This window comes from Lissotriton helveticus, chromosome 8 (genome assembly GCF_964261635.1).
Source record: "Lissotriton helveticus chromosome 8, aLisHel1.1, whole genome shotgun sequence".
Lineage (NCBI taxonomy): Eukaryota > Metazoa > Chordata > Amphibia > Caudata > Salamandridae > Lissotriton > Lissotriton helveticus.
Genome location: NC_136069.1, coordinates 1,123,960,085 through 1,123,972,699, shown reverse-complemented (window position 1 = coordinate 1,123,972,699; position 12,615 = coordinate 1,123,960,085).

Here is a 12,615-nt window from a genome sequence, read left to right as displayed (position 1 = left end):
CAGTTGCACAGCAGGGCCTGCATCAGAATCAGTGCGGTGATCTCAGACTTCATAGTTCAGTGCACTTGATGCAGTGTGTGCTGATTTATCCCACAGCAGCAGGCACCTCTTTCCAGGTCAGAACTCCCAGAAAGGAAGTTCAGGGGATCTGGGGGTGAAGTCTTTGTATCCCTGAGACTTCAAAGCAGTAGGCATGATCTACCTCAAGTCCTTAGAGATCTTCCTCAAGCATGAGACACAGCAAACAGCAAAGTACTTGTCCTTTCCTTGGCAGAAACAGCCACTGCATGCCAACCCCAGACAGCACACAGCAAAGGGGCAGTACTTCTCCTCAGTTTCTCCAGCTCTTCTCCTTGGCAAAGGTTCCTCTTGAATCCCAGAAGTAATCTAAAAGCCTGGGGTTCTGAGCCCCACTTTTGTAGCACAAATGCATTTGCTCTTTGGTGTCAGAGAGGCTCTGTGCTTAGTCAAAACCAGTTCTGTCTACAGTGCAGCCTCCTGGCAAGAGGTGGAGACAGCATTGTGTAAGGCAGACCAAGCCTATTCAAGTGCAAGGAAATCTCCTCCCTCCACTCTAAATGCAGCCAGGTCTATTCAGCCCTGGCTCATTCAGGAAAGGCAGGACACACATCACCCGCAGTGGCTTTCCGAGAGAATGCACATCCCCAGCCCCTGTCACTCCAAAGCCAGACAGACAATATGCAAACTTAGCAGAGGCACACTGGATGGCCTAGCAAGAATGTAGTGGTCACTTTAAGTGGCGCGTGTCATTCGCGTAGAGTGTCACGCGAATGACACGCGCATTATGTTATGTTTTAAATGTATTGATTTGTAATATAACATCCTCGCGCGATGCCGCCGTTCAACCAGTTCAGATAACGGAAGACAGACTCTCCGAATAAATATCCTTCAATTCAACAACGTTTAATTGGATTTATTGAACGTAACAAAGAAGAGACCCACTTTCTAAAAGTGGTATTTTCAAACCCAGAATATAAAAATCATCATTATTAAAAGTTGCATCTTTATATCCTGAGTTCAGACATACTAAATTCCATCTTTCTACCTTGTCCCAGTGGGAAGTTAAATTTATAAGATGTTATAAAAAAAATCTCCCATTCTATCCTATGGGACAGATAGTCGTTCAATAGTGAAAAACGAAATTGGCAGTATTTCACCATCAGGACATGCCACACACATCAGTGAATGTCCTACCGTTCCCATACATTGCATCCTGCCCACAGGGGTACCTTGGGCCTACCTTAGGGTTAACTCACATTTAAGAAAAGGGAAGGTTAGGTCCTGGAAAGTGGGTGAACTTGCCGGGTCGACATGGCAGTACCAAACTGCACACAGACACTACAGTGACAAGTCTGAGTTACATTTACAGGCTGTTCATGTGGGGGGCACAATCAGTGCTGCAGGCCCACTAGCAGCATTTAATTTCCTGGCCCTGGGCACACACAGTGCACTGTACTAGGGACTTAATAGCAAACCAAATAAGTCAATTATCGAAACACCATTCCATGACAAAAATTTACAGAGGGAGCTCTTGCACTTTGGCACTGAACAGCAGAGGCGACGTGCCCAAAGCATCTAGAATGGCAAAAACAAAGTCCAACACACAGTAAACCCTAATAATTCCCATGCCACCCAAAACACCATACACATACTAAACCCTAAAAATACTGTTGCAACCCAAAACCCCACAACCACCACCTTAAACCCTAATGCCCTTGTCATCCAAAACGCATAGGCAACTGAAACCCTAAAAACGCCCTTGCCACTTTGTGTTCCGGATAGATACACCTAATGTTTTATAGAATAAGAAAAATATATGGGAATGAATGGTGTGGACAATATTTATACATGTGCACTTTATAGTATGATGATCAGGCACTGTGACAGTATTTAAGAGATTTGCAATTTAAGATCAGGAGGTGGTTTCTGCATCTACACTTTATTTACTCCACACTCACCCCACTTCTTTCTCACAGTATGAGAAAAAGAAACATAAAATGGTATAAATATCATTTATGTTTCTGCTTCTCGCACTGTGTGAAAGCAGAAGAAGGGTTTGTTTGGGGGCAGACGGGTGGACGGGTCGGAGTGGCTAGGCTATTTGTTGTTGGCACTGACTGTTTGGTCGGCCCCAAATATGTGTTATGTCACTCGTATAGGTTTCTACTTTTACTCTTGATGACAATTTTTTGTATATTACCTACTGGCGGTCACCAGTAGGTAGTTATAGTTACAACCTATTTGCCATAGGAAAAGCATTTTTTGATTTTCTAATAACTTTAGCCTCGTTTGACGAATCTTTGCAAAATTCTCCCAAAATAAGTCTATCCAGGTCAGCTCCTATCCTGAAAGTTTGGGGGTGATTCGTAAAGCAGGGGCTGATAGGAAATTTTGCCACGAGCTACAGCCCGAACTGCTGTACGGAATTACCCTAAATTTGGCAAAAAGGAAGACCTTGGTTCAGAAAGCAACCTTTTTTTAAATGATGTAAATCCATTCAATTGTTTTTGCGAAATTCAAAACATAAGAGTCAAAAAATGTATATAGGAATAGAAATACATAGGAAAGTTTGGGCAAGGCTACAGCCAAAACTACTGAACGGAATTACCAGAAATTTGGCGAAAAGGTAGTGCTTGGATCAGAAAGCGACCTTTTTTTAAATGGTGTAAATCAGTAGTTGCTAAGAAATTAGAAAAATAAAAGTTTCAATATCTGGGCAGAGCCTAAGTCCAGAGCACGAGCTTCACTGTGATTGGCTGCTAACACTCCAACCAGGAATTGTTGGCAGCCATCTTGTGACTCGGTAGTAGCGAGTCACCAGAAAACAGAGAAACAAAGCTATAAAACAAGAGAAGGGGGCAGGGTAGAAACACCCTGAACCCCTAGGCCTGTTCAGGGGTCCAAGAAGGACCCCCCGGGCCAAAAAAAGCATGTTAAAAAAAACATTTGGTGCAATTCGCCCTGGGGTTGCCGGTTCCCGTGTTTTATTTTAATGAGGCCCCTGGGTGGGCTAGGTTCCAGAGGCATTTCTTAAAAAATAATAGCGGGGGCTCGCTGGGGCTGCGGGGGCCCGCTGGGGTCCCCACAGCCCCGGGGCTTCATTAATGTTGGGAGGGGGGTTGCGCGGCCCCCCCTCTTGGAGCCCTCTATGTGCTTATAACTTTGGCGTCGTTCGACGAATCGTTACTAAATTTTCCCAAACATTTCTCCTTTTTGATCAGCTCCTATCTTCAAAGTTTGGGAGTGATTGGTCAAGGGGGGCTGAGAAAAAAGGGTGGTCCCAAAATGTGTATTCTCAATGATATTACCATAGGAAACTTTAGACAAGTCTACAGGTCAAACTGCTGAACGGAATAAATTTAGCAGGGAGAAAGGTCTTGGTCCAGAAAGTATGCTTTGTTAAAATGTTGTAAATCCGTTGAGTAGTTTTTGAGATATTAAAGGAAAAATATATTTAGATATATCTGGGCGGGGCCTAATTCCCAAGCATGAGCTTGCCTCTGATTGGCTGCTAACACTTCAAACCAGGAAGTGTCCTATGATTGGCTGCTAACTCTTCAAACCAGGAAGTGTTAGCAGCCATCTTGTGCCTTGCATCGAGTGAAAATATAAAAGAAAGGTCCCAGGGGCAATTTAATATACCAGAGCTCTGTCTGTGTGAGATAACCCTTTCACGCTCCCTCTGCCCAACATCACCACTTCACATCTATGCCTTTAGAAGCCAGTCCATTGGCTTGCAGCTCTATAACTTTGCAAGCTACTACGCTGCTGTTCCTTTGGGAGTGGACGGCCTGTAGTCCTCCCTCTGCGAGTCGATCCCACGGGCCGCAGTTGTCCCTCTGCGAGCCTGGGTGTGAACTGTTCATAAATCACACTATATGAGCATTGAAAAGCCATTTTGTGATTCAGTCCGTCAACTGGCATCTGTCCGACGCATCTCTGAAAACAAACCGGAGCACTGTCTGTGTGAGATACCCCTTTCACGCTGAGTCTCCCCACATCAGCAGATAACGCATCCTCTTCCCACTTCACCAGCATACCCCCAACAACCTATTTGGGCCTGCAAGTCTACCTCTGCAAACCACTTGTCAGCTCGCAGCTCTTCGGGTGCGGATTCTCGGGCCCGCACTCGTATCTGTGAAGCCAAGACTGGAAATATACTTCCGCTCTGCTAGACACCACCTTCACACTCCCTCTCCCCACATCACTGTCCCGCAGCTATACCTTTGGAAGCTGACGGCCTGCACCTTTCCCCTATACCATTCGGCCCACAGGTGTTCCTCTGCGAGCTAGCCTGCAGCTCTCCCTCTGCGAACTGACGGCCTGCGGTTCTCCCTCTATGAGCCAGACAGTCGGCTCGCAGCTCTTCATCTACGAGCCAACCCGCTGGCTCGTAAGTCTCTCAGAACAGATGCAATAGAGGCAACGATCTTGCAGGTCGGACACCCAACACTGCTCCAACATCCCCCAGCAGTAGCTCCTTGTGTGCCATCCCCCCTCACCCCCACCCTACACAAACAAATGTTACCGTCACCGTAACGAATCTGGAACGTAAAAAATTGGGTAATGTCGTACAATTATTAATAAGAAGATGCTTGTGAGGTTGGACAAAAAAGAAACTTAGTCATGTATGGATTTACATATAAAACATGTTATTAAAACAAAACAATAACAAATAAAACTATGTGCAGCCATGGCATGTCATCGCTGGACCATTTGTGAATCACAGCCTGCAAGACAAAAAGAAAGATAAGATGGTGCGTCAAGCGTCCAGCAAAGGAGAGAGGGAAAAAGAGAGAGAGTGAGAGAGAGGAAGAGAGAGAAAAAGAAAGAAAGAGTGAGAGAGAGAAGAAGACAGAGAAAGAGAGAAAGAGGGAGAGGGGGAAAGAGAGAAAGAGTAAGATACAAGGAAGAGAGAAAGAGAGAAACAGTGTGAGAGAGAGGAAGAGATAGAGAGAAAAAGTGAGAGAGGAAGAGAGAGCGAGAAAGAGTGAGAGAGAGGAAGAAAGAGAAAGAGTGAGATACAAGGAAGAGAGAAACAGTGTGAGAGAGAGGAACAGAGTGAGGAAGAGCGAGAGAGAAATAGTGAGAGAGAGGAAGAGAGGAAGAGTGAGAGAGAGGTAGAGAGAGAGAAAAAGCGAGAGACATGAAGAGAGAGAGAGAGAAAGAGTGAGAGAGAGGAAGACAGAGAAAGAGTGAGAGAGAGAGGAACACAGAGAAAGAGAGAAAGAGTGAGAGAGAGGAAGATAGAGAAAGAGAGAAAGAGTGAGATACAAGGAAGATAGAAAGAGAGAAACAGTGTGAAAGAGAGGAAAAGAGGGAGAAACAGTGTGAGAGAGGAAGAGAGAGAGAGAGAGAGAGAGTGAGTGAGAGGAAGAAAGAGAAAGCAAGAATGAGGGAGAGAGGAAGAGACAGAGAAAGAGAGAAAGCGTGGGAGAGAAAAAGGAATAGAGGAAGAGGGAGAGGGAGTGTTGACACTGGAGAAAATCTTCGCAGCTCACCTTTCTGCCACTGGTGTGTCTCCAACCACATGCCGGGACATAGTGTACCCCCAAGTTTAGTCATCTGAAAGATAGTAAAGTATTAGTTCTTGCAGAGTACATACAACTGCACATGCGTAATTCTGTGTTTCACCGCTGGGCACTCAGGCTGCTGTACCCCATCCACTCCCACTCCTCTGAGGTGTCTGTGCGCTCTTGTGCGCCCAGGTTGCTGCACATTATCCACTCCCACCGCCCAGAGGTGACTTCCCGCTGCTGCGGAAAGAAGCCTCTCTGCTCACCTTCCGGCACTGGTGTGTGTGTAAGAGGCGTTGCATACTCGGGGTAAAGCAGAGCGCATAGTTTTCTCATCAATAATTTTATAGCAAATGTTGCAGTGATGTCAGCAATGATGTCAATGATGTCATAGAAGATGTCATGAGTGATGTGATATGTGGGCTAATTAGCGTTGCATGGTGAGGGCACAAGTTATAGTTACCTTAGGGAAAATACTTTTTGGACCCCCAGTCGGGTCCTTGTGGCACCCCACCATCAGGCCCAATGGGGGTCAGGATATTCCTAACTTGTCCCCTTGTGTTTAATTGGGTGGTTTTTCTGGGACTCGGACCTGCAGACCCACTGGGTCTCTAGATATACATAAAACTGTTTAATTACAAAAAAAATACTGAATGGATTTACACCAAATTGCAAAAAGAGATCTTTCTGGACCAAGATCTAGCTTTCTGCCAAATTTGGTATAATTCAGTTCATTGGTTCCAGCTGAAGTTGTGTCTTAAAATATGGGAAATTGAATGAAGAAAACACATTTTGGGACCTTTCTTTTTCTCATTCCTCACTTGACAAATCACCCCAACACTTTCCAGACAGCAGCTGAAGTGAGTGGCAAACTAGTTTTGAAAATTCCTTGATGATTCATCAAACAACGCTTAAGTTATTAGCAAAATAAATAATGCTTTTCCTATGGAAACTAGGTCCTAACTATAACTACCTACTGATGACCGCCAGTTCATATAGACATATTACCTACTGGCATACGTTTTTGAGAAGTTAAAGGAAAACCAAATTTGTATATCTAGGTATGTGGATCCTCCGAGGATCTGACAGGCCAGCGCTGGTATCTGACTGGCTGTCAACACTTCAACCAGGAAGTATTGGCAGCCATCTTAAAAAAGCATTTTTAAAAAGAAAAGGGGGCAGGGTAGGAATACCCTGACCCCTAGCCCTGGTCCTGGGGTTCCCGTGGCAACCCGACAGGGCAAAACAGCATTTTGTTTTGCATTTTTGGCAAAAATCCCATCTGATTCACAAATTCAGTGAAATTAAAAAAAGTGCAGTCTCCCGCACATGTTTATATTTTAGCCCCCAGTTGGGCATGGTGCTGGGGGCATGTGGTAAAAAAGGAGTGGGGTACACAGGCCCCCCTCCTATGGCTCTATTGTCCCCGGGGACATCCACCTCCCCGATCTTTATTATTATAATGGAGGGGGCCGATGGACCTCCCCTTCATAGGCATAAGAGAGCCCCAGGGACCACCACCTCCCCAGGCCTTTGGTATTAAAATAGAGGGGGATTGCGCAGACCCCCCTCCTGGAAAAGATCGAAGCCCTAGGGACCACAACCTCCTCAGGGCTAAATAAATACAAATGGGGGCTCTGCTGACCTCCTCCAGTCTCAGGGCCCTCACCTCCCAGGGGGCCAAATGCCATTTAAGGAATGGTAGGGGGACTGTGCGGCCCTCCTCCCAGGCCATATATGGTCCCGGAGACCACCACCTCCCTGGGGCCGGCCTGTGCTATTTTAAGGAGGGGTACTGCATGGCCCCCCTCCTGGGGCCATTAATGTACCTGGGGACCTCCATCCCGCAGAGCTGGCTCCTCCTATCTTCTGAAGTGCCCACCCTCAGGACATAGCTATTTGCTTTAGCTTGTCAGGAGCTGTGACAGCTGCCTCCAAGTGAGCGCAAACACTCACTCTGCTCCCAGGAAGCGGGAGCTGTCAAACTGCTTCAGCTGGCTGGGAGCAGAGTTTTCATCTGTTTCCCTTCCCACTGGAATGCAGTCAGGGAAACAAATGAAAGAACTACTCCAGGATGCAGGGAGCTGCATTTCTATCAGTTCACTGCATACAGGAGCAATGCTGGCAGCCATAAAAGGCAGGAAGCTGGGTGGGAACACAGGGGCCTTGATGCTCCCCCGTGGGCCCAACAAAACACACTGGGTACCCTGGGTGGGGCTAGGGCACCCAAGGAGATGTGGCCGGGCCCTGGGGATTCCTTGGGCCACAATTGGGCCCGGGAGGGGGCCTCACGGCACCCCTCCCCCATTGAATTTTGGCTGGGCTCCATGGGATAGAGTCCACGGGACCGGAATTGGCCCAGGAAGTGGAGCACCCCCTCACAATTGCAGAAGAGGGAACAACTGAGGGCAGAAAACTAAAAAAATGAGCAGAAAAGGCAAAACTGAAGGCAGAAATAGGTAAGTCAGAGGGCAGAAAAACAAGCAGAAAAGGTAAAACAAAGGGCAGAAAAATTGGATGAAAAAGCATAACTGTGTCAAAAAGGCAAAAGGAGGACAGAAAAGCAAGCAGGAAAGTCAAAACAGAGGGCAGAAAATCGTGCAGGTAAGTCAAAACATAGTGTAGAAAATCGAGCAGCAAAAGCCAAAACAGAGGGCAGAAAAACAAGCAGAAAAGGCCAAATAGAGCAAAAGAGGCAAAAAGACGAGCAGTGAAGGCAAAACGGACAGCAAAAAAATTTGCAAAAAAGGTTAAACAGAGTAGAAGAGGGCACTCAGACACTTACACAGCAACTAACACCCACTCAGAGACTCATGCACCCACTCACAGGTCCACTGAGGCACTCATACCCCTACTCACAGACCCACTCAGACACTCACACTCCCACTCACAAACCCACTCAGAGAATCACGCTCCCACTCACAGACCCACTCAAAGACACATGCACTGATTCACAGACCCACTCAGAGATTTATGCACTCACTCACAGACCCACTCAGAGATTCATTTACTCACTCACAGATCCACTCAGAGACTCACACACCCACTCGAAGACCCACTCAGAGACTTACAGACCCACTCAGACACTCATAAACTCATTCACGGACTGACTCACACACTCATGGATGCACTCGCAAACCCACTCATCCACTCTGACAACCACTCACAGATCCATTCATCCACTCATACACCCACTCAGTCATCCACTTAGACACTCCTGCACCCAATCACAGACCCACTCAGACACACACCCAGTCACACACCCAGTAATACACTAACTTGTGGAACTGAAAATTCTGGACCCGTGTCATAAACATCGTCGTATCATGACGATTTTGGTATTAGCAGACCGAGAATGACTAGTATACTATACACAAGCATTTTCCTCATATTCGAGTGATGAAATCACCATGAAATCAGAGTTTCCGTCCTGAACCCTCGGGTTCCATTTTGTGAACGGCAGCCATTTTGTGATTGCCCTCACATAGGCTGATGACTAAGGCCAAAAACGAGTCTGAAGGACACGTACACCTTTGCTGACTTCTGTGTAACCTGGGCAAGCTGACTCCACTGCCTGAAGCCAAACCAGTTCGGCCAGTTCCTTTACCAGTGGCCGATCGAGATTAGTATCAAGGCACAGCATACCATAAACCTTTCATTGCACACAAACCACTCCTAATCTTACACACACCTGTCTCTGTTTCTTTCTTTATGACCTGCTTTACGAGGAGGAGGTGCCCGATTTTATTAGGGGTCCGTCGATATCTGATGAAAAATGTTGGGCCTTGCCGGGTAATTGATTGTGGGCTGGACAAACTGAAAATAAGCTTGTCATCATGATTCTGCTTTTTCTTTGTAGTGAAAATATGTGAATGGTCAACTGTAAAATAAGGAATGTTTGCCTAAAGCATAATATTTTGTATAAAAGGGATGGCTAGCTTTGTAAGTTTGAGCAGTCTCCTGAGAATATACACCGTGTTGTACTTCTAGGATACCTGTTACTGGCTGCAGCCAATAAATTCAATCTTTGACTTCACCAAGAAGACTCTGTGTTTCTGTAGTCTGAAACAGGAAGGACTCGAAGTCTTAGGGTGTGTTCCCTGGCACCACTGGGTCCTGAAAAACCCAGTACTTCAGTTGGCGCCCAATGTGGGGCGATTTCAGCGGTACCGGTCCAAGCCAGAGGTTCGTGAGGAGCTTTGTGTGAAAGTCTGGAGGAAGGCCAACCACTTCATCGACCCCTGTATGTCGTCGTGGTCCGAAAGTCTTTGCTGCGAGGTTCCCCGCTTCCCGACGGCTACGAAGGACTGCTTTCCTGACTATCGCCCTGTTTTGGACCCTTGATGATTAGTAGAGCGAAATGATAGACGAGTCTTCTGGTGACGTCATCGATACCTCAGTTAAGTATAAGTGGAGCGTCTCCCAGTCCTTAGTTTGGTTCTTAGTTTTGGGTATCCCCTTGGGATATTTGATTTGGAACTTGCAAGTGCCAAAGCCGAGGGACTCGTGTATTCACAAGACTATCGTACTCGATAATCCTTTGAAGTTTGAAGCTAGACTAGAGAGCGAAGATGCCTGGTCTTAGCAGACTTGGAAATTTGTTTTGTCTTGGTTGTTATAGGGATTCCCGATTGGAGGACTTGTGTCCGGTTCCTTCGATTGGAACTCCAACCTATGTGAAACATGGCGTAGGCCCTATCACATATAATGAAGCATGGATCCGATACACCAGGAAAGATGGTGTTCTAAAATGGCCCCAATATGGTAGCTTTGACACGGAGATTTTAGATAATCTGGAGGTTAAACTTTTTAAGAAGAAAGCCTGGCCGGCGATGTTTGACTCTTTCCTATGGCGTAAGGAAGTCAAACAGAAAGAAATTAAATTAGCAAAGAGAAATAAGAGAGAAAGGGGTATCTCGATAATGCAAGCTGCTACGCAGTTTAAAGATAACGAAGAAGAACAGGCAAGTGAGCAGTTGCACAGGCAACGTAAAATGGCGATTGATAAATGTTATCCAGTTTTGCCGCCTCTTCAGCAAGATGCAGCAAAAGAACTTGAAAAAGATCCTCTAATGTCACACTTATTGAGTTCACCACCCCCCTATGCGCAGAGTGCTACAGCACCTCCGCAACCTTTAGTTGTGCAACCTCCGGTTGTTGTGCCTCAGGTTCTTCCACAGCCGCCAGCTCCTCTTCAGTTGGCTCCTACTCCTATGGCGCAGCCTCCTCAAGGGCCGCCGACTTTGCTACCTGCTCTATCTGTACTTCCTACGACTTTGCCTACTGCATCGACTGCCTCTTCTGGTATTCCTCCTGATACTGCCTCTGCATCTGCATCTGCATCTGTCTTGCCTCACTCTATTTTTCTCCCTGTTCTTTCGTCGACTTCACCCTCTGTTTGACAACGAATGACTGACACTGTTGCTAGTCTTCTTTATCCTCTCTTTGGGGCAACAAGTATGACCCCTGTCTCAGCACGCAAACAGTTGCGTAGTCAACTGCCCGACTCTAGAGAGCAGGAAACATTGGATTTGGATTATTTGGCACATAAATGGGTTACCGACCCGACAAGATATGAGCTAGAGTCTGTTATGGATGTCTTCCATCAGTGGGAAGCACCAAAGCAGAGGTATGTTTTTTGAGAAAATGTGTACTTTTCTTTGTGAGGATTTGGAGAAAAATGATTTGGAACCCAATCCGCCTGATTTATGTCGTGTACGGTTCGAGTTTGCAAAAGGCACGATTGTGGGTTCCGATGTTAAGAAAGCAGTCGCGACATTGTTATCGTTTAGGAGTGGAACTATTTCTCAACAGTTATTTGAGCCTGATCTTTTTGTTAAGAGGAAAGTGAAACAATATCCAATGAGAGAGGTTCCTCCGGTATGGAAGGAAGAAATACCTGCTGGTGCTAATAACAACCCCCCAGCTATCCCAGCACATTTTCAGCGTGTTTAGGTACATGTTCCTTGGAAGCGAGCTGAAGTTTTAGCCCTTAAGCAGACTTTGCCTGACCCCCGTAAAAACCCTGCAGGGTATTATAAGGAATTATCACAGACTGCAGACTTGTGTGTCATGAATCTAGCTGACATAGACATGTTGTTTGGAAATGTTGTTCCGCAGCCTTTGTGGGGATTGATTCGTCATACAGATCATGCACAAGAGTTAGGTGATTCATGGGTTAATATCGCTGCTGCAGATGGCCGACAAGTTGGTGGTGCTAAACCAGAGCCTTTAGTAGCAGAACTCCCTGGTAGGATTGGTACTTACATGAAGACTTTAATGCCTGCTATGCGAGTGAATTGGGACAAATTGTCTGCGTGTAAGCAGAAGAAAGATGAAACAGTGTCTGATTTCTTCACCAGGTTTGAAGAAACGTTTATCGACCACAGTGGTCAAGATATGAGTACAGAAGGTGGTCAACGGTTGTTCGTTGACAAGTTCGTGCACAATTTGCTTCCCAAGTTGTGTAAGAAATTAAAAGATTCAGAAAGTTCTTGGGCTGTTTCCTCTTCAGCACAGATATTGGCTACTGCACAGTACTACGAAAATAGGGATAAAGATGAGAAGGATAGAGCAGGGAAGAAAACTAAAGAGTTAAAGACGAAGGTTCTTTTACAACAGGCGTATCCGCCACGTGGTGGTCAGAGTAACTATCAGCAACCTCAACAGTATCAGAGAAACTCGCAAAGGTTTGAGTTTTCTCAACCACGTGTTCCTGTAGGTCCCAATCAGTGTTCATATTGTAAAGAAGAGGGTCATTTCAAGTATAGTTGTCCTATTTTGTTACAGCGTATGAATGGTGCTTCTGGTGCAAGAGGTCGAGGTGTTCAACAAGCTCCTAGAGGTAGAGGACGTGGAAATTTCCCCCAGAATGCGCGTTCCTTTCCGCCTCAAAATTCAATGAATAGTTTTGATCAGCAGAATAACGCGTCTGGTAGGACGGCTCAGTACTATGCTGATGACTACTATGCAGAAGATGAGAATATGGAAGGTAATGATTGCTAGGACAGCCATAGACAAAGAGAGGGAGTTGTTTCAGTTCCAGTAGATCAGAGTGGACCTTATGTTGAGGTGATTA